Here is a 23,882-nt window from a genome sequence, read left to right as displayed (position 1 = left end):
TAGAGAACAGCAGGGGAGATGGAAGGGTGAATGTGGCTTGGGTAGTCAAAGTGGGGAGGGCTGTGCTATGGACTTACCCCAAGAGGTCTGAGGATGGGAGTGCAGGCTAGGAGAGATAGCCGGTGGTGCAGGTCCCGGGAAGCAGAGAGATGTGAGGGTGGGGCCAGGTCCAGAAGCGGTGCTCATGGGGCCCAAGAAAAGCACTAAGTTGTTCTGGGTGAAAAGGATCAGGAAGCAGTATTGGTTCCCCAGGTGCCTGGGGCCCCAAGACTAGGAATGGCACAGGGCCCAAACTAGGAGTAGAGAACAGCGGGGGAGATGGAAGGGTGAATGTGGCTTGGGGAGTCAAAGCGCAGAGGGCTGCGCTATGGACTTACCCCAAGAGGTCTGAGGATGGGAGTCCTCTGAAGGATTTTTTAAGTATCTTCTGGAATGCTGCTATAGTGGTCGTGAATTGATTTAGTTTGTACTCATCTTGAAATATCTATTAATCCATCTATTTTAAAATGCAATTTTGCTGATATAGTAATCGTAGTTGGCAATTGTATATTTTCATTGTTTCAAATATATCATTCCATACATTTCTGGAATTGGGGGTTTATGTTGAAATGTGGTATGGTAATATCCCCAGCATTGCTCTTTGTAATCAGAAATGCTTTGGCTATTCAGAGTCTTTTATGTTTCAATATGAATTTTAGGATTTTTTTTCTTATTATGTGAAGAATATTGTGGGGACTTTGTTTGGGATTGCACTGAATCTATAAATTAGTTTTGGTAGGAATGTCATTTTCACAATATTAATTCTACTAACCCATGAACACAGTAGGGCTTTCCATTTCCCTGTCTCTTCCTCCATCTCCTTCTACAAAGATTTAAATTTTTTCATTGTAGAGGTCTTTAAAGTCTTTGACTATGCTTATTCCTAGATATTTTATTTTATTTTATTGAGGCTATTGTGAACAACAGTGTTTCCATAAACTATCTGATTCCTTGTTATTGGTATATTGCAAATTGATTATTTAACCTGCCACTTTGACGAAAATGTTGATCATTTCTAGCAGTTTTCTGGTCAAATTTTTAAGCTCTTATTATGCAATCATATCATCAACAAATAGGGATATTTTGACCTCTTCTTTTCCAATCGTACTCCTTTAATTTCCTTCTTTTGTCTAATTGCTCTAGCAAGAATTTCAGGCACTATATTGAAAAGGAGTGGAGACAGTAGACACCTTCTCTGTTTCCTGATTTTAATGGGAATGCTTCTAGTTTTTCTCCATTTAGAATGATGTTTGTTGTGAATTTGTTGTATATAGCTTTAATTGTATTGAGGTATGTGTCCTCCAGTCCAATTCCTTCTAGGACATTCAAGATAAATGCATGTTGGACTTCTGTCAAAGGCCTCTTCTGCCTGTATTGAGATTATCATGTAATTTTTGTATTTACATCCACTTATATGAGTTATTACATTTATTGACTTACACATGTTGAACCATCCTTGCATCTCTGGAAACAAGCCTTCTTAATCATGGTGGATGATCTTTTTGAAGTGTGTCTGTATGTGGTTTGTGAGTATTTTGCTGAGAATTTTAGTATCTATGCTCATTAGTGATATAGGCCTATAGTTTTTTTTTTTCTTTTTTCTTGTATCTTTACCTCGTTTGGGTTTTACAATAATACTGGCTTTGTAGAAGTTTGGGAGTTCTCCCTCTGTTTCTGTCTTTTTGAATATTTTATGTAGTACTGGTTGAAGATCTTCTTAGATGGTCTAGTAAAGTTCTGCTGTGAATCCATCTGGACCTGGGCTTCCTTTACTCTGGAGGCTTTCTATTACTCTTTTGATTTCCTTATTTGTTGTGGATTTGTTTAAACTGTTGATGTCTTCGTGGTTTAACATTGTTGGATCCATTGATTTTAGAAATTTGTCCATTTCCTTTAGATTTTCTAATTTAATAGAGTGTAAGTAATTGAAGTATTCCTTCATAATGTTCTGGATATTGTTGGTGTCTGTTGTGATTTTCCCTATGTGTCTACAATTTCATTGATTTGAATTTTCTCATTCTTTTGGATTGTTGGACTAAGGGTCTGTCTATGTTGTTTATCTTTTCAAAGTACCAGCTCTTAGATTCATTGAGTCTTAGTATTCTTTTCATTGTTTCTATTTCACTGATTTCTGCTCTGATTTTTAATTATTTTTTTCTTGTCTTTTAGGTTTGGTTTGTTCTTGGTTTTCCAAAATCTTGAGTTGTACCATCATGTCATTTGTTTGTGCCTTCTGATGTTTTTTTTTAAATGTGGGCACTAGGAGCTGTAAGTTTCCCTCTTAGGACTGCTTTTAATGTGTCCCAGAGACGTGGTTGGATTGTATTATCACTTTCAATTAGTATAAGGAATACTTTTATTTCTGTCTTGATTTTTCTTTGACCCATTCATCATTCAGGGGTGTCTTGTTTAATCTCCATAAACATGTGTAGTTATTAGAGCTTCTTTTGATGCTGATTTTGTGTTAATGGCCTCATGGAATTATTACAATTTTTTGTATTAGTTGAGCTTTGTTTTGTGCCCAACTATTTGTGGTCTATTTTAGAGAAACTTCCATGGACTGCCATGTAGAATGTGCAATCTTTGGTGCTTGGATGAAATATTCTGTAGACATTTCTTAGGTCCATTTGATGTATGATTTCCTTTAATTTGAATGAGTCTCTGTTGATATAATGGCCACATAACCTGTCTATTGGAGAAAGTGAGTTATTGAAGTCATCTACTATTACAGAGTTGTGGTTAATTTGCGTCTTGAAGTCAAATACCACTATTTTCATGAAACTGATTGCACCTGAATTTGGTGCATATATATTCATGATTTTAATGTCTTATTGGTTCATTTTTCCATTGATCAAAATATCATGACCTTCTTTATCTCTTCTGATTAATTTTACCTTGAACTCTGTTTTGTCAGATATCAGAATAGCAACCTATGCTTGCTCCTTAGTGTCATTTGTTTGGAATATATTTTCTGTCCTTTCACCCTGTGGTGGTGCCTATCCTTGGAGGTAAGATAATGTGGTGGTTTTCATGACAGTGTCCCCCATAGGCTGAAGTATTTGGACAATTTGTCTCCAGCTTGTGGTGCTGTTTTTGGAGGTTTTATGAGATCTTGCCGTCCCAAAGGAAGCATGTCACTGGAAGATTTAAAAAGTTGTTAAGCCTTGCTGGATTTCTACTTGCTCTCTGTTTCCTGTGTCGGCTTGGAGATGTAAGTACTAGATTTTCTACTCTGGCCACCTCTGCTACCATGCCTCCCCATATGATAGACTCTCAGTTCTCTGCAAATGTAAGCAAAATAAGCTCTTCCTTTTATAAGGAAGTGTCTTATCACAGCAACAGAAAAGTAACTAATACAGATGAATTTCTTGTAGACAATAAATTCATGAATTTTGTTTCTAAGTTCATTCAACTAGCCTGTGTCTTTTTACAGGGTACTTGAGGCCATAGATATTTAAAGTTATTATTGAAAGATAAATATTATTGTCATTTTCTTTTCTGTTTCTATTCTTAGTCTTATTTTGTGTTTCTGTAGTTTATGCCTTCATTTGTGTTCTTTCTGTAACCTGTTGAATATGGTCATTTCTTTCTTCAGTCGTTTTTATTGCTTCACGTATTCTCTGTAGGGCTAGTTTGGTGGACATGAATTCTTTCAGTCTCTTTGTGTCATGGAAGATTTTTATTCACCCTTCAACTGTGTTAAACAGTTTTTCTGGGTAAAGTATTCTATGTTGGCATCTATAGTCATTTAAAATCGAAATACTTTGCTCCAGGCTTTTCTGGCTTTTATGGTTTATATTGAAAAGTCAGCTGTAATTCTGATGGGGTTTCCTTTACATGCAACTTGCTGTTTTTCTCTTGCAGGTTTTGGTAACCTCTCTTTGTTCTGCAAATTTAGCATTTTTGCTGTGATATGCCATGGGGAGTTTCTGTTCTGGTCCTGTCTAATTTATGTTCTGTGTGCTTCTTGTAACTGCATAGAGAAGTCATTCCTTAATTTAGGGAAGTTTTCTGCTATAATCCTGTTAAAGATCTGGTCAATGCCATTGGCCTGAGATTCTTCTCCTTCCTCTATTCCTATGATCCATAGATTTGGCCTTTTCAGGGTTTCCTACATGTCCTTCATATTCCATCCCTGTGTTTTTTAAAAATTCATGTTCTTTGCTTGAACAGTCCAGTTCTTCAACTTTTTCATCCAATGTTGATATTCTGTTTTCCATTTCATTCATTCTGCTTGTGAGGCTTTCTCCTATTGTTTCGAATTGACTTACTGAGTTTTTCAATTCCATCTTCAATTTAGCTTGAATTTTCTCCAATATTTCTATCTCTTTTGTGAATTCAGTTCAAGTCCTGAATTGTCTTTGTCATTTCATTCAGCCATATACCTGTATTTTCTTGAGCACTAGTCAGGAATTTATTCCTATCATCCTCTTTGAGTTGTTTGTGTGTTCTTTAACTTATTTGACCTTGTTTATTCTTGTTCTTTAAATTCTGTGTCCTGGGGTTCCTCTAGGTAGTTCTCATTGTAGTACACTTCTGTAGGACTGGTGGGTTTGTGCGGGGACATACTATATTGGATTTTTGTATTATTTGTGTTTTTGCACTGTGGTCTGGACATATAGATTTCTTTTGTTGGTTGTGTGTCTGACATGAAATTGTAGCATGTCTTTGTTGAGTTGAAGTTTGGTTCCATTAATATTGTTGATGTAGCTTGGCTGTTTTTTGATCAGGTGTGAATAGTTAGTTGGTCTGGGTTTCAGGTTCTTACTTTTAATTTTTTATTGGTGGGACAGGATGATTTCAAGCTGACTAGTCGAGAGTTCTCTATCAGGGTGAAGTGGTCTAACCCCAATTTGAGACTATGGGGATCTCGTGGTTGGGTTCTAGTAGGCGGGGGTCAATGCCCAAGGGGGGATGGTGACAGTGAGGTATGTGTCTAACTAGCAAAGCAGAGTAGATGTGAGCCCTGGAGTAGCTAGAATGTACCTGGTCTGGCAATTGTTGGAATTTTAAATATAATATGTCATGGAGAAGTCCTTGTCTGGTTATAACTATTGACAGTTCTAAATCATGTTTGGAAATTCATTTATTTCCCTATAATTTGGAAATTGTCTCCTAAAATTTTGTGAAAAACAGTTCCTATGCATTTAGTTTTTATCTGTACTCCTTCGACACCATGGATTCTTAGGTTTTATCTCCTGATCAATTCTTAGAATTACTGGATGTGGTCATGCTCATTTTTTTTCTTTACTGATGTCTGAGTGTAGTATTTTTCAATTCTGCATTCTATCCCTGATATTCTTTCTTCTACTTGAATCTAGTCTATTGGTGATGTTTTTAACTGTGGTTCTTTTTGGATGAATGAATTTTTCATTTCCAACATTTGTTTATTTTTGTGAGATCTCAATTTCCTTGCTCAATTTCTTATCCATGTCGCTGACTTTCTCTTTTACATTGCTCATTTTTCTGGTTTATAACTTGAATTTGTTTCCATATTTCTTTCATTCTCTTTGTTTCCTGTTTGAAGTTGTTATTTTTTAGAAATGAGTAATTGGATTCTTTTCCTAGTACTTCAAGAAATGTAGTAGTTTTGGATGCAGTCATTGAATTGTCATGTCCCCTCTGTTTTCCTGTTGTAATGTGTGGATCTGTTGGCTGGGTTATACTTTCCAGTGTTATTTGAAGATTTTCTTAATGGCCAGCTTGTTATTGAGGGCTTAACCACTGGTATCACTAAGAAGAAAATAATCTCCTGTTGACAGCAATAACAGGATTATGATATAGAGATACACTTAAAATTAACTAAAATCAGCTGATACATCACCAATGACTTTAAAACAGAAAATAACAATAATAGCAGAGAGTATGATATGATGTTAAAAATTATTTAGGAAAAAATAGAGTAAAAGTTAAACTAGTAAATAAATGAAATTAAGGCAAAAAGGAAGTAGAAAAAGAAATAGAGTCAAAATTGTATAAAAGAAATTAAGAAAGATAGAGAATGTTAGGAAAAGTGCAATGAAAGAACAAATGATTTTTAAAAACTGATTGCCCAATAAACATGCATAAACAAAAATAAATGTAAGAGTAAAAAATAAAAAATAAAACACTAGCCAATAGCCACATGAGTTACAACTATTTCAATCCTTTGGTACTCTATTTGCATTACTTTTTTTTGGTCTTTTTGAGACAGGATCTCTCTGTAGCCCCAGGTGTCCTGGAACTCATTATGTAGACCAGGGTAGCCGTGAACTCACAGAGATCCATCTGCCTCTGCCTCCCGAGTGCTGGGATTAAAGGCATGAGCCACCTTGCCCAGCGGCCAACATTGAAGTTTTTATAAATATTAAATCAAAACACTATTAAAAGTACAATTAGAAGCTGGAGAGATTGTTCAGTGGTTAAGAACACTGGCTGCTCTTCCAGAGGACCTGGGTTTGATTTCCAGCACCCACATGTCGGATAGCATTGCCCATAACTCCAGTTCCACACTTGCTTCTGACCTCCACAGGCATTATATAACATGGGTGCACTTATATACGTGGAGGCAACACACTCATACACAAAAAATAAAAATAATAAAACTGCAATGAAAAGAAAAAAAACAGAAACAGGAACAAAAAATAAATGAAGAACTGGAGCAACTTATGAATCCTATAAAACTGGAGTTTGCCAAGTGTGGGGAGCATTCAATGGAAGCTGGAGATGTGTTTTTCTACCGTTTAGACTATGCCTGAACCTGGACAGTGAAGTCTCAGATATCCATCAAAACTATCTTCACTTTAGAGCTTTCCATGCTTGTGTATCTGGAGACTTTGCTTAGCAGGTTGTCTATGGGTTAGACACAGTCCAGTGGTACTTTGGGAATGAGGAAACAGGCGTATCTCTGACTGAGACCTGTACAGGTAAACCAGTCTCTGTCCTTTCAAAACCTGCTCAACACTAAACATCCTGCTAGAGGAATGAGGCTTTTTGATGTAAAGTACCCTGCTGGAGCTTCTGCGTTCTCAGTCCAGCTAAGAGTGGTAGATGAGTGACTAGAGGTTGGGCTAACCCCAGATCTCAGGCTCCATAATGACTGTGGAGTAATCCAGAGGTTATGGGTTCAGTATGTAGCCACTAAGGACAGGGCTACTGCCCAGCCTGACCTCCACTGCCTGAACTGAGCCTCCTACAATCCATCTGAACTTTTTGTCCTGTCTACATCCAATCCTCATCTCCACGAATGCCTCATGTTTCTATCACCCACTCTGAGACTGTGCAAGTTGTCCCCAGGTTTGCTGAATTGTGATTGTTCCTTGTTATTGATTCTCCAGTATTAGATAAAAGGTTTCTTTTTAAGATGGCACCCAGTCACAGCTCTGTGAGACACGACGAGTTACAAATTGGACTTCATACACAGCTGACACATTACAGTGGAGGAGTCACTGGTCAAAATCCATAACTGCATTCAAGTCTTTTGAGAACTATGTGCTTGCCCCTGTTGGTAGGACCGCAAATCATTTATTAACCATGGCCCCCTCACTTATTTTTCTATGAGCTTTCCCTCCTACCATCAGGGAGCTTTGGAAGTTGGATCTGTGTGGTATTTACTCCTTATCACTGAGTCAGCTTTCTGTTTCTCTAGGCTCTTCAGCAGTCTTCTCACTCCCTTTGTGATTTATGATGCATTCCCATTCTTTTTCTCTTCATCATCCGCACTCTTGTCATTCACCAATTCACACAGAAGCAGCTACAAATATAAGAATCTACCAAAGAGTCTTAGGAAGGTTTTAATCACGTGCCTAAAGCATTCCTTTATAAGTGTCTCCTGTAATGCTGGCTGAGTGGTCATGATTACTTTAGTTTCTGCAGATCTTGGTAGATACTTATTTCTCCAACAGTTTTTTAAGGATAGCTTTGGTAGATGTAGTAATCTTGACAGTTATTTTATCCTCAGGGCCTGCATTTTAGGGTTTCTCCTCAGCCATCTGATGTAATCCTGATGAATTTTCTTTGTATCTTGGCACTGCTCTCTTGATGTTCTTATTATCCTTTGTTCTGTATTCTTTCTTAGAATCTTAATTATAATACGATATGAAGAGGTTATTTTTCTGATCATGTCTATTTGGGGGTTCCAACTTCCTTCTGTACTTGAAAGTCTATATTATTTTCTAGGTTCAGGAAATTTTCTTCTTAATTTCATTAAATAGTTTTTCTGTGTCTTTAGTTATAAGCTCAGTTCTTTCTTTTATATCACAGTTTCTTAGGTATGACTTTTGTCTCATGTCTCATATTTATTTTTTATATTTTATTTAGTATTTTTATTTTATGTGTATGAGTGTATATAAAAAGATTAATTGGAAAATTCACAAATAATGATGAAAGGATCACTTGAAAGTTATTGGCTGAGGGAATAGACAGTAATAAAAGGAGGCAAAAATTTGCTAGATGAGAGAAACTCAACCTAAGGGAATTAAAAATGAGGACCTACAAACTTAAATGAAGCACAACACTCAGGAGTGTAAGAAATAGTTTGTTGTCTGTAACTCAGCCATAAGCACTAGGGATGAAAAACAGTGAGACAATGCAAAGTCTCCTCAACAAAGCACTGGAAACACAAAAATCACTGATTTTCGGTGGATTTATAATGTTCATCAAATTTGGAAAATTTAATTCATTAGTTATCAAATACTTCTGCTTCATCAGAGCCTTAAATCAGATGACTATTAATCTACTTGGTAGTAGTCTATAACTCACTAAGCCCTTGTTCTCTCTTTGTTTCTAACAAGACAAAGTAGTTTGTAAAGAATATAAATTCATTTCTCACCATTTTAGAGTCTGGGAAATCCAAGGTACCAGCAAGTTTATTGTTGATAAGGATCTTATCTCTGCTTCAAAAATGGTGTTTTAAATACTTGGTCCTCTGGATAACAGGGAAGATTTGTCCTCTTATGACAGATGAAGGGCAAAAGGTGGCCATCTTCTCCCACCAAACTCTTTCATAAGGAAACTTAATCTCATTCATGACCCAAACTCTTTCCAAAGACCCATCTCTCAGAACTAGTACATAGGAATTAAGTTTTAATATGCATTTCAGAGGATGCAAAAGAAATCCAAACTATAGCTGTATGCCTTATTTTAGTTTCCATAGTCTTACTTTCAAATTCACTAATTTATCATTTCTAATCTGTGATTTATCCCAATTGAATATGTTTTCCATCACAGCCATTATAGTTTTAATCTGTATTAGTTTAATTTGGGCATTTTGCATGTTGTCTCTTTCTCTTGCTACTGTCACTTTTGCTATAACTTTCTGAACATATATACATAACCTAGTTAGAAGGAATTTTAATGTCCCTGAATATTGATTCTAGTACACATGTCAGTTCTGGCTTGACATCATTTGATCTTTTTATTTTTAATTTCATACATTAATTCTTGTTTTTCTGTATGCCTGGAAAATTTTTATTATATCCCATTGTCTGTTTTACCTTTTTTGGTGCCAGGGTAATTTTTAGAATTTCATGCTATGTATTTTGATCATATCTCCTCCAAGATCCACTATCACCTTCCTACCCCACCCCCAACTTCATGTCCTTTCTTTTTCTATCTTTTTAATTTTCTATTTATTTGTGATTTTCATACAGTAAAATTTGCTGGTATTTAAATTCCCTCACCTATTATCACTTCTTTTTATTGTTCCCACCCAATTATAGACACACACACACACACACACACACACACACACATTGTCTAGAGTCTAAATTGTTTTTCCAAGTGTCCTTCAGTGTGGGTCTATCCACTGGAATCTGGTTACTCTACCAAGAGTCACATTCTGGTAAGACACTATTTCTCCCGCTCTCAGCAGCCATCTGTTTGCCAATAGTTCCTCGGGTAGGGGTCGAGCTTCTTATCCACTTTCTTATGTCTACACTGAAATTTTGTTTGCATTTGAGCTTGCATGGGACTTATGCATAATGTCCATTGCTGTGAGTGCATATGAGTTACTAGCCAGCTCTTTGGAAAATTCGGTTTCCTTGTGGTCATCCATCACCTCTGGCTCTTATAAAATTTCTGCTCCCTCTTCTGCATTGATACCTGAGCCTTGGGGGCCACAAATTTGATATAGGTGTTGTATTCAGGAATAAGCACTCTGCAGCCTCTTGTTCCCTACACTTTGGCCAGTTGTGTGTTGCTGTGTTAATCACCATCTACTGCCTAAAGAACCTTCTCTAGTGAGGGTTAAGAGATGCATTATATCTTCTTTTTTAAATATTATTTTTATTAATTATTTGAAAGTGAAATACAATGTATTATGATCTAATTTACCCTCTCCCTCATTTCCTCTTACATCCACACCCACCTCCTTGCTGCCACCCCACTTTGTGGTCCTTCATTTTCTTTTAAGTCCATCTAGTCTAATTGGTGTTACCCAAATACTCTTGGGTGTGGGGCCATCCCTTACAGCGTGACTCAATACCAGTGATCACACCCTTAAAGAAAACTGACTCTTCCTATCCCAGGAGCTCTATCTTATGCCAATTGCTCCTGAGCTAGAGATGGGACTTCATGACCACCTCCCCCTCCGTGCTGGAATTTTGTCTTTATTGAGCTCTCGTAGGTATTGTGCCGGCTCTCACAATTGCTGTGCAACTGCTTTGTTGTGCTGAGAAAACGGTCTTTTCTTTTAGTTATTCACCATCTCTGGCACTTACAACTTTTCTGCTCCCTCTTCCATGATGCTCCCTGAGCCTTTAGGGGAGGAGTGTGATATAGATGTCCCATTTCAGGCTGAGGATGCAATTTTTTAAATAAAAATATTGAGCTGTCCTGAGACCACACAAGTAACTTGGAAAACATTTGATCCTTCTTGTCTTAGTATTTGTTACATAAGTGAAACACTTCTGAGTACTCTATTTAATGTCCTATGAATGATCAGGTTTTCCAGTGTGACTTATTGGAACAAGAAATGTTCACAGGGGACATGGAGTGTTCTAAGAGCTGTGAGAACTCCAACTACTAATTTACTAATTTATTTCAGTGGTTTTCCCCTGGCTTCTCTCTCTCTCTTTCTCTCTCTCTCTCTCTCTCTCTCTCTCTCTCTCTGTCTCTCTCTGTTTCTCTCTCTGTCTCTCTCTCTGTCTCTCTCTCTGTCTCTCTCTCTGTCTCTGTCTCTCTCTCTCTCTCTGCAGTTATTTCCATTCTGATACTCTGACCTTTAACTATACTTTCTGTGGGCTCCCCAATCTATCATACCCATATATCCATTTCTTCCACTCTGGGAGTTGATTGAGCTTTGCTTAAGTACCCTCTTACTGTATCCTGAACTGAAAACTCTCTCAAGACAGTAAGCTGGTGCAATAGTAGAATTAACCTTGGAATTTTCCATGCTTCAAAGATCAATGTCTTTTGCCTGCTATATCTAATATCTTGAAAATCATTTTTGGTATATTTCATCATGAGTTTTATTGATTCAGGATAAAAGGTAAATCTTCTGCTTGTCATTCAATCTTGACCACAGTTTCAAATATCTGGCTATTAATACAATGGAAGTAAATGGAATATGACAGTTCAGATAATTGAAATAATTATGAGAAATAGCATGAGCTTGTAAATGCTAAGAATACAGTTGTTTTAATCAATGAAGGCTGAACTTATTAAATCCATAGTCTTTGAACTCCAAGTCTGAGAACAAATTTTTATAAAGCAATTTATAATTGGCCTACATAGATATGAATATTAATGTCCTAATGGAGAAATGGGTTTTGCTTTTAAAATATTTCATCAGAAGATCTTTTTCAAAGTGACATGTTCCAAGGTGCTTAGACTTATAATTCCTTCATATTCTTAATGTTCTTTTTATTACACACTGTGGAATGCTTTGAGGAAAGGCAGTATACTTCCTATTCAGCAACCGCACTTCATATGTCAAATCTTTCAATATTCTCCTGTGGATACTGTCATAAAAATCACAGGTATTCACATGACTAAGGCTCTATTTAGTTCAGTAAGTATTCAAGATGCACACACTATGGTAGAAAATAAGTATGTACAAAGAATAGGAAGAGGGTTCCTTCATCATGGAGTATTTATGACCTAGTACAAGAGTCAGCATAGATCAACTGCAAAGGTCCAGGTAGTGAATATTTTAGGCTTTCAAGACATGTGATGCCTGTCAGAACCACTCATGTCTGCACTGTTGCTCAATGGCAGTTATACACAATCTGCAATTGAATGAGCATGGGATTCCAATAAATCTCCTGATCCAATAAGAACAGTACAAACAGAACAATATATGTATCATAAAATGACAAGAAGCAATGTTAGAGACTATCAAAGAGAGATTTATATATTAATACTTGGTTGTAAATACAATGAATGATTTAATGGAGGCAGCAATATTTGAGTTGATATATTAATGTTAGATAAAATATCGGTCAAATTAATGAGGAGAGAAACTTGAAATAAGTAAGAGATGGGTCGGTACTGAAGATTTTGGTCAGAAAAAAAATGGTAGTTTTGTTAAGCTGCAGTGTTGATTATATCCATTAATCAGGTTGAAAAATAAAGAAATGAAAAGTCTTCACATCAACCCACAGGAAAATAATGCCTTCTTCTTATAGATCAATTAAACACCTCTTTGGTCCTCTACCCAATTCTGTTTTCTACTATGCTTTTCTTTGAACTTACCTTTAAGGCAATTATTACATACTACTCATCTTTAGGTGCCCACATTTTCTACCACAGGGAGGGAACTCAGCAACAGAGCAAAAATACTTACAGGATTAGTTAAAACAAAAAACAAAACAAACAAACAAACAAAAAAAAACATCATCCACTTCATCCCAAACCACTTGAATTGTCCAGATAAATACAACTTGAAGAATGGGTTTGAAGATTAGCTGACTGACAAGGAATGGAAATGTTTGCTCCTTACAATATTAGCAACTCTATTTTTCATCAAGGCTTTTGGGAAAAGATCTTGCCATGAGCCATAGGTTAATTCCTTTAATTCCCTCATCATTTAGATTGGACTATAATTACTAGCCACTTGAAATACAGCAGCTAAGTTACAATTCTCCCCAATCTAACTTAAGAAAAAAAAAAATCCAGATAGGTAAGTCTTATTTTTTTAATCAAAAGGTTAATTAAGTGCAACAGTAAACGAATATTAAAGCTTAGGAACTAAGTTAAACGCTTATGTGTTCTATTAATTATGTAGCAGCAGGAAAAAGTGCCTATGGCAAATTTAACCTGAGAAGACAGGAAAGCTGATAAGGATTCTGAACTACTAGAATTAAATCGTTTGCAGAATGTATAGTTTTTCACGATGACATAGCTTTGGAACAGTTATTTAAAGAAAAGCAGTATAATGCTTAGCATTTAAATCAAACTTCTGAATTACAATAAGATTAAATAACTGCAGAAATATAAATTTCTACTGTCACCTCCATTGAGAAAATGAAGAAAGGCAGCAAAAATGGATTCTGACTGCGCATATGTGGCAGACAGGAGGACCGAAGTCATTAAATGAAGAGCTTCTAGGAGTAAGTAGTGACACCATCCATCAACAGGGTCTGTTTACACAATCCCTGTGCATCTGCAACATTACGTAGGTGGTAGCTTATGAGTAGTAATATTCTTTTGTTAATAAGTGTCAGCAAGTAAGCAAACCGGTAACAGGAAACATAAGGGCCAAAATGTGTCACTGTTCAGAATAAAATGTGATGTAAAAAGGAAACAATGCAGAAGTCAAAATATGAGAAAGCAAGCAAATTTGTCTGAAAAGAGGTGTTATTTTGTTCTTTTTGTGAATTAATTAGATTTCTCATAATATCCGTGTCCGAAAAAAACTGCTAAGAGACTTTTTAAAATTTTTTTTTCTATTTTTATTGAATTTTCCAAAATTTCATACACTACATTTTTATCATATTCGGACCCCCCTCTCCTATTCACATCCCACAAAAGCCTCTCCTCCACCCCCAGATTTCATGCATTCTGTCCGTTTTGAGTAGCTAGTCTCCCATTCCCAAATCATGGGGACCAAACACTACCGTTGGAATTCAGAGCAAAATGATGCTCCTCCTCACACCCAAACACAAACACTGGTCCTGGTCTACTCAGCCCTTAAGATTGAGTCAAACAAAAGCAAAATTCTGACAGTAGTATGTACACCAAAGGTTCATAGGAATCAACTGAATGACTTCTTGTTAACCAAAGGTGAAAATGTTTAAGCGAGACAACCAAATTATATTGGATTAATAAACCATATCATAAAGTATATATCCAGGGCTCTACACTGATACATTATATATTAAGTATATGTTACATATGTATGGTTGCATAACATAACTGTGGTATTATAAATAAATATCTCATGCAGGAAAATGTTGACTAGTTTATATAGACATTCTATTCTAAAACAGTAAAGTTTATCTCCTCATTAATTAAGTGAGGGCTTCTTCCCATAATGACTTTGTTACAAAGTGTAAGAATAGAAAGAGGAGAGAAAGTATAGAATGGAGAGATCTGATAAGTACTTCCTCAGCCAGTGATAAGTGATGTTGATTATATATACTATTGATAAGATGTGGTATGTTCTGTTGAGAATGATGCCTCTGTGGTTTTTCTCCCACTAGCCCACAAATGATCTTGGTTTAAAAATTAAAAAATCATCTGACAGTTCTAAATTGAGAGGCAGTCAACAGAATATACAAGAGTGTGCATCAAAACAATCTAAGTCATCAAAAAAGGAACATCTGAAGGAAAAAAAGTCTACGAAATAAGCCCAAGGGAATCTAAAAAAGCAATAACGATGAGAAATCATGCAGTACCCTAGATAGGACTCCTGAACAACAAAATCGTAAGGCCAGCTTATGCCCTCTGTTCACCCTCAGACAAATAAATTGCTCTCAATGAAGTATAGTGGCACACCACACATACACACACACACACACACATGCACACATGCACACACATGTGCACACATGTATACACGCATGTCACACCAAGCTACCCAAAGTTCCACCCTCTGGATGGTGGGGAATTAATTTTGGAGAAAGTAGAGCAAGGAAAAGAGGACATTTTCCCCAAGATGATGAATGCTGGGCAGGACAGGTTGGCACCTATCTGCTAGAGGTATAGGAATGACCATAAAGTATCTAAGATGGGGCTGGAGGCAGACTTAATTTGAAAAACAAATATTTAGTGCTTCTGAAAAGGTGCAGGTCCCAAATCTCGTATCCACAATTCTAAAATCCCCAACGGTCTGAAAAGCAAAAGGTTTTCCGTAGTTCATTTGGCAGGAAAACCAGTTGTGAGCTGATGGAAGGCTAATTATAACCTCTACATATCCCATTTAGTGCAAACATTCACATAGTTTCCTAAGGAAATATTAATATGTTTGATAACAGAGTCTTCCCTAAGTCCACTGGGAGTAAATAGTATATAATGCATTTTACGTGTTACAATATTACCTTAATAAAATTTGAAAAACTCTGAACTGTGTTACATAATTGCTCCTACGAGCTTCCTAAGGGATACATTTATAATAGTACACACACTGAAGTACGTAGCTGTCAATTTCCATATATCTCTGAGAGCAAGGGCACAAAAAATTTAAAGCAAATGGAAACAGAAGAAAACCTTAAAACGTTGGAAGGAAAATGAATAATATCTATGCACTCTGGAGGTAATACAGGCTAACCTCATTAACAATACTTTGTTTTTATATAATGTCTGTAGTCTTAAAGTTTCTTTTATGCGTTTTTATTTTTTAACCATAAAAACAAATTTTGGTTCTAAGAAGGGAAAATATTACCATCATTTTTTTTACAGAAAAGACATGTACCTAGAAAAAGTTTCACTAGGAAAAAAATAGAATCTCAGATCTACTAACCTCTAGTCCAGTAACCTTGTATTCTACCACCCATCATCTTAGATGGTAGGGGCTTTATTCAATTAGCATTTTCAACATTTAAGGAAAAACATAACAATATAGTTGTTCATATGTAGTTTCTTGGGTGTTTGGAGGTCTATGTAAAAGACAGTCTATCAGAAATCTTCATGAGACGATATTGTGCAATACAACTTTGAAAACTGGAGACTAACTTTCGCTGTATCTTCAAAGAATGCAGATATATCTGTAATATTTTCTTTGCCTCTGCAACTAGCATCTTCCATGAAATAGATTTTGATCTTCCCTTATAATTTATATGAAAGCCAAGCTTTGAAATGTTAATTCATTCAAATAGATACACAGGCATTAACTGATAAAGAATTCTATTTTGTTCTTTTACCATCTAATCATAATAATGAAATATCGTTTTTATTATACCATTAGTCAGTGACTTACATCCGTTTTTATGCTGAAGATATTCTTTTTGATAACAAAATGTGCCATCTCTCAGATGAAAGTAATTGAATATTTAGTATCAAATTATTGAAAATATAATTTCAAGCACAAAAAGCTAGTATGAATTTAGGCATAGCCACACCAGTTCTTACATGTGTTTAATAATTACAGCATAAAATGAAAGGTATCATATTAATTCATTCAACCCACAATGCTTGGTGGAAATATGTGTTCCCAGAAATGTCTAAGCTTTCGTCTTTGTGCTGTAGTCCATTTTTTGTTTTGAAAACTGAAATTTATTAAATCTTAATAATCAAATGTGAAAGACATATTTTGTATATAATTTGAAGATTATAATCATAATACACTTAGAATAACGCACCTCACAAAGTAAGTGCTCAATGATATTTGTAAAGTAAGTAAATAGATCCTAAAACTTCTGGTCAAGCAACTTCTTGCAGTAACAGAAAGGTCCAGGATTAAACTATCTTTGGATCTGAGTCTCTTATTAGAGAACATAGGTGTCCATGGTATAGCCAGTCATTTTAATAATCACCTCTCAAGTTGTTGCAGAATCTGGAATGATATTTTCCTGAGATTTAGTTTTATTTTAAATTATGTGTGGGGGTCGTATGTATGTGTAGGGTTATGAAGAAACACTTCTCCTCACAGGTTCCCATTTTTCTTTCATTTTAAATTTTTATTGAGCTTTTGTACATTTTATACAACAGTTCTTAATCAAATGTAGAGCCCCCTCCTCCATCTATGCCCCCCCAACACACCTGTCACCAGGCCTCATGCATTCTGCCATACATGTTAAGTCCTATCGTCAAGCATTTGTACCCAGATGTCCCTTGATACAAATTCATCCACTGTAGTCTAGTAAGCCTATCTACAGATCGTAAGTAAGGTCTACTTTCCTTCAACCAGTAGTAATCAGTCTCCCACAGTTCCCAAGCTAGGGCTGGCCTAGTGCTCTGGGCCCTTGTCTAATTGAGTTGGCATGGTCTTGTGCTTAACACCACCATTGCCATAAGTTCACATGTGCAAGCTTGTACTGGCCTGGAAGTCTCTGTTTCCCTATGTTTATGGACCTACTCTGGTTCTTACAATCTTTCCATCCCCTGTTCAGTAATAGTCTCTGAGCCATGAGTGGGCAAGGTTTAATACAGGAATCCTGACACACACTCTGCAGTCTCTTATTCTCTAAAACTTGACCTGGTTGTGGCCTTCTGTGTGCATTGCACTCTGTTGTATAAATAAGCTTCACTGCTGAGAGTTGAGGGATGCATTAATTTTCTCTAATAATTGATTAGTTATTCCTCTTCCTGAATTTAATAAAAATAGCATTTTAGAGTATGTATACTTTTATGACTGGTTTCTTTCTGGAAGCTTCATGCCTCTAAGATGTAGTCATGGTAATTTTTCTCTTGTTTTCCATTTCCTCGTTGGTGCCCATCACTTCCAGGTTTTAGGCTATCTTGTCTTACATCTGCTATGAATACTTGCTACATAATTTTAATGGGCATACACATTTATTCAGCTTGAGAATATATCTAAAAGATGAACTGCTGAGTCATAGAATATGAATATGTTGGCTTCAGTGTATATTGACTGTTTTCCCAAGTGGTTGAAACAATTTACATTCCTTAGCAAAGTATTAGAATTCCTAATACTCCACATTCATGCCAACACTCATTATAGTATGTCTCGTGGTAGCTCATGGTTTTTCCCTAGCATGGCTGTGATGATTGAGGATGCTGAGTAAGCATAATTTTTATGCTTAACGGTAATTTAGGTCTCTTTTGTGAAGTGCATAGACTGTGTTCATCCATTATTTTATAGTGTAAGCACATCTTGATTTGAACTCTAATATTCAAGTGCGCTGTTGAGTTCTACATTAGATTTTACTAAACCAATCAAAGGAAGTTTGTCATGGGTAATAATTTGCCTCTTTAGAAGTTCTCCGTTGGTATTTTAAGAGCAGTGATTTTAGAAGGACCATTTATTCAAGATTAGAATTCTGTACTGTCCACTTTCCTTTCGGCATATTTTATGATGAATGACATAAAGTTCCACATGGCTTTGTGGTTCAAATAAAGTATGTGATATTCATGTATGGAAATGTCATAATTAAACCTATCACTTTGTATGCTAATTTACCTGAAGTTGAGCCATATGATGTCATTATGAGAATTCTTCAAAGCAGGAATCATGATAGGACTTGCCTCATAGTTTTGTGGAGATCATAGAGCAATGCAAAGGTCTTAGAGTGATACCAGATTTAAAGCAAACCCTCAGTAAATATTGGCTGTTGTTGACAATCTTGAGGTGACAGATTAAGTTCTTATGGTGTCTGTTCAATCAAGTTTAGAACATTACCCAACAAACTGGAAAAGAATTGGCCTATTGATCTATTGAATAGCCTATTGATCAGACAACAACTATGAGATTAAGTCTAAATCTCTAGTACTGGCTCTGTGAAATGAACACTGAAATAATTGCAGTTGTAAATGTTCTTTCTGGTCCATTTGGCTTTGAGGATCCAGAATACGTATAATGGCCCCAGGAGTGTATGAGTTAGGAAGACTCAGCCATATTATTCATATTCATGACTAGCAAATTGTTATTCTGGTTCTGGGTAGAAACCAAAACATTTAGGAGAAAAAGAGTAGCTTCCCCACCAGGCAGCCTGAATTACAGGAGGATTTTAATATATTGTATATGGGTTTCACAAGACACATTTTCTGAGGTCTACAGAAAACTCCTATAACAGTTACAGATTGAAGGGCATCCTAACAACAGCCAGAAAAAGCAAATCAAACATGGTAGGGAGGAAATCACCTAAAAGAATCTCCTCTCTGCCAGAAACTTATAGCAAACCATGCTTTTTTTCTCTCTCATTAGGTCCATCTGCCTGGGCTGAGTGCCTGGCAGTTCTTCTGCTAATGAGAATCTGCTCTTCCCAATACTGAAATAAATAAGTCTTCATCTCTATCCCTTTGCATGTGCCAGTTGCATGTCAAAAACAATTTTTCAGTGAAGAAGCATTTGAAGTCACAGTCAGGAAGGGTCATTCACTGTTTCAACTTCTTGGCCACTGAATCCAGTGAGGACAGAGAAGAATACTGACTGCCCATCCTTTTATTGCTGACTCATTAGATTCAGAAAGGAATCACACACGTTCATTATCACTAGATGTCATCAAGATATTGTCTTCCTATAAACACTTATGTAAAAATTTGCAGTGATTTGAAATTGGCCATGTTTTTTTTCACAATTCATCCAGGTACAGATATGTGGATTTGCTGCTGTTATGCATCCACATAGCAGATTAACTATTTTAATCTTGATTAGATTTCTTTTCTTTTTATATTTTATTTATTATTTATTCATTTTTTATGTGTATGAGTGTACTGCATGCATGGATATAAGTGCACCCATGTCATTCAAATCCTGCAGAGTTCTGAAGAGGTTGTTGGATTCCCTGAACTTGAGTTATCAACAGTTGTCAGGTGCTATGTGGTTGCTGGGACTCAAACCTGGGTCCTCTGGAAGAACAACAAGTCTTCTTAACTGCTGAGTCACCCCTCCAGACCTGATTAGGTTTCCTTTCAAGAAAACTTTCTGTTACACAATTTTAAGAAAATGATTGTTGAGATTTGGCTCAAAAAAAGGACAAACAGGATTTTATCTTGTTTTGTATATTCTTATTTGGGTAGAGTAGAAAGGATTTATTAAAAATCCCATTTATATCTCTATGCCTTTTTTTCTCAGAACTTATGGTCTCGTGAGATACTGTATTCATTGTTATGTGCTGTTATATGTGGTACAATTGACTCTAAAAGAAGAAAATTATCTAGGTAGGGCATGTTTAATCACTTGAGCCCTTTTATATCTGTTTTAGAACAAACAGATATCTCTGACTGGTAGGAAGACCAGTCAGAAAGATTCAGGGGCTAGGGATAAAGCAAAATTGGTAGGGTACCTAACATGATCAAGGCCCTGGGTTCAACTGTAGAACCTCAAAAAATTAATGTGTGGTGGTACACTCCAGAGATGGAAGCAGGAGAACCAGGAGTTCAAAGTCATCCTTGGTTACATAGTGAGTTTGAGTCCACCATGAGCTACATGAGACGTTGTCTCAACCAAAAAATCTAAGAAGAAATTAAAAAGTTAGACAGACCAAGTACAAGAGACATAAATCTTTCGCTTACTGATAGAGGGGTCTACAAGAGAAGTATGGACAGCCTTAAGGAACTAAGAGAAGCTCTCAGCTAACAATGACTGAGGAAACAGGAACATCACTCCAATAGTTGAAAAGAATTTAATTCTGCCAGTCATTGGAATGAGCCTTGAAGGGGACTCCAAGCTCCTAATGAGAGCACAGCTTGATGATACATTGACTTCAGCATTGTGAGATCCTAAACACAACAGTAAGACATGCTGTATGAGACGTCCAACCTAGAGAAATAGGCTGATAAATTTGAGGGATCTTTTTAAAAAAATTGGGGGCTTTTAGAAGATTTTTTTGGCTTTTATAAAATTTGTGATGTTTTAAGCCACTGAACTTGTGGTATGTTACAGATACATTTACACAGCCACAGAAGACTAACATACATGCTTTCTGTTCACTGTGGAGCAATGAATGCTGTTGAAAGGCTGAGCAATGAATGAGAATTGGGTAGAGAAAATTAACTGACTTGAGAACTACTGAGGGATTAGCTCAGTTTATTAGTGCTCACCTCACTAGAAAGAGGCTCCACTTACCATCTTGATGTCAATTATCACAATATAATTGGGGTAGGGAACAAAGAATACTGAGTCTCTCGGTGAGAGGCTCACAGTTCAGCAGGTGCTGGGTTTACTAATTATTTCCACTTTAATTTGGACTATAGTAGAAATATTAGCTTGCTTTCTCTTTGCTCCTTGGCTTATGGAGCCCCTTCCTATTTCTGTAGTAATATGACCAAGGTGCTATAATAGGTCTGTCTGTGAAACGGGAACATGTTGATTGTTGTATATGTTTGCCACAGAGTTCACTGTTAAATCACAAGTAGTATGGACAAGTTACTACAAAAGTGTAAGGTAGGAACAAGTATAAAAATATTAATTCATTTCTAGAAACATAATAAAATAGAATGTGTGGATAAGAAGAGATCTAAAGAGAATGTGAATGGATCTTGAGTGATTTTAACAGAGGTAATATACTTGGGGTGTGAAATATTTACCAAAGGCTCATCTGTTAAAGTCCTAGTCCTTAGCCTGTGGCACTATTGAGACATGGTGGGTATAGTGGGTCATCAGGGACATATTTTGAAGGAGATTGGGGAATCCTTGCCTCTTCTTTCTCTTTGCTTCCAGCCACCATGACGTAAACAAGCCTCCTCCTCCATATGCTGACACCATGATATACTTAGCCAACATAGTCCCCAAGCAACTGTGTCAAATGACCATTGACTATAACCTCTGAAACCATGAGCTAAGGTGAACTTTCTATCCTTTTTTTCTTTTCTCTTTTTTGTACTGGGAATTGCCAGGCAAGCATCCTACCAACAGAGCTACATCCCCAGCCCTTTTTCTGTTTTTCAAGTTGATGTATCTCAAGTATTCACTAAAGCAATGAAAAGCTGATGAGAACAACAGGGCAAATATGAGGATGGTTTGGTTGGTTTGATTTGATCATTCCACATTTTACAAAACATTACACAACGGAATTATTTTTCAACAAAGAAGAGTGAAATTATGTAATTTTCAGGAAAATGGAGGCAACCATTAAATCATATTTACCAAGTTAATTGAGCCTTAAAAATATTGTATTCTTTCGTTTGTGATTACTAGATTGGCAACCATAGACAAGAAGCACAGGATGGCTAAGAACACAGCTCAGTGACAGAACACTGAGGGCCAAAATTCAGCTCAAATGCCTCTCTTTGTAAAGCATGTTGTAGTGGAACAGAGCCATGCTCGTGTGTTCACATACCGTCTACAGTTCCTGATGCAGCACTCTGAGCTGCGCAGTAGTGGCAGACGCTATGGCCTGAGAAACCTGCATTTACCATTTCACTGTTCATAGAGAAGGTTTGCAGGTCCCATCCTAGTGAAAGAACATGGGTCACAGTATGTATGTATGTATGTATGTACATATGTATATATGGTATGTGTGTATGACATTAAGGTAGAAGCAAAATTGTGCAGGGGAACAAAGAATGCTAATGGAAGGGGGGAAGGGAAGATAGGAAAGTATGCGGGGTAATATGCCCAATGTACAGTATATCCTGGTCTGAAATATCCAACACAGTATCATGTATAGTGAATATATACAATACAAATTTTTAAAGAATAAAGAATAAAAATAGTCAAATTAAAAAATCAAATAAACAGATATATAGATAGATTTTTTGAGATACAGGAATATCCTCCACTTCCTATATATACTAGGAACAGCTGAAGTTCTGTCCTCTTCTGTTGACCACTACATTGACCTCCGCTTCCCTGCATGTATCTTCCATCTTTGTCTATACTCCTCACTTTCTTTGTCCTTCTTCTGTAGGCAACAGCAAAGACCTTTAGGTTCTTAAGACAAAATATTTCAGAGAGAATTCCCCATGATAGTGCCTGTATTAGCCACTTTTCTGTTGCTGTGATAGAAACACTGAACAAAGAAACTTATGAAAGAATTTATTTGAGCTTATGGTTCCAGGGGAATTACATTCCATCTTGGCAGGGAGGCATGGCAGCAGAGGTGGCTGGAGGCGGAGCAGAAGCCAAGCTCTACATCTTCCAGCAGGCACAGAAAACAAGAGGACAACTCTCTAAGCCCAACTCCAGTGACGAGTTTCCTCCACACCTTCTAAAACCTTCCAAAACAGCACCACCATCTGGGAACAAAATGTCCAACTATTTGGTGTCTATGGGGGACATTCACATTCAAATCACCACAGTGCCCCCAAATAATACTATCCTTTCTGTTTTCCAGAATTTTCTCCTCACCAGTACTCACATCTTTTGCTTTGTTTATAAAAACTGGAGTTTAGATAGACTAGTAAGACAATCAAAGACATAAAATCTTTAAATGATTTTTATGAATAAGGAAATTGAGGCTTGTAAATTTTGTAAATTGATATGAGGTAGATATTTAGAAAATCCTTCTTTCAAAGACCTCTAACAATTTTAAATAATGGATAATTCTTTTTTAAATTTTAATTAGCAAATATTTATTGTACATGGTACTGGGTTTCATAGAACATTTTCATATAAATAAATAATATACTTTGAACATAGTTCTTGCTATACTCTTATATCTTTCACTTTCTTTGCCCTCTTCTCTCATCAGTCCCTGTTCCCTAGGTAGTTTCATGTGTACTTTCATATCATATATACACCCACTATTTTATTTCTTCATATAAAATCTAGGACCCATAAATGAGAGAGGACATATACTATTTGCATTTCTAAAATTAACTTAATTTGGTTAATATGATTACCTTTAGTAGCATCCATTTTC

General features: G+C 36.3%; 1 protein-coding gene across 1 annotated transcript in view; it reads left to right on the top strand.

The window, feature by feature from the left end:
• The window catches only part of Glra2 (glycine receptor alpha 2), a 231,617-nt gene that overhangs the window by 109,285 nt on the left and 98,450 nt on the right, over positions 1 to 23,882 (top strand). The gene's annotated exons all lie outside the window — the stretch shown is intronic.

Source organism: Nannospalax galili, unplaced genomic scaffold (assembly GCF_000622305.1).
Source record: "Nannospalax galili isolate Female #2095 unplaced genomic scaffold, S.galili_v1.0 scaffold521, whole genome shotgun sequence".
Classification (NCBI taxonomy): domain Eukaryota; kingdom Metazoa; phylum Chordata; class Mammalia; order Rodentia; family Spalacidae; genus Nannospalax; species Nannospalax galili.
Note: the sequence above shows the minus strand (reverse complement) of the source record. Positions and strands in the feature narration are given on the sequence as shown.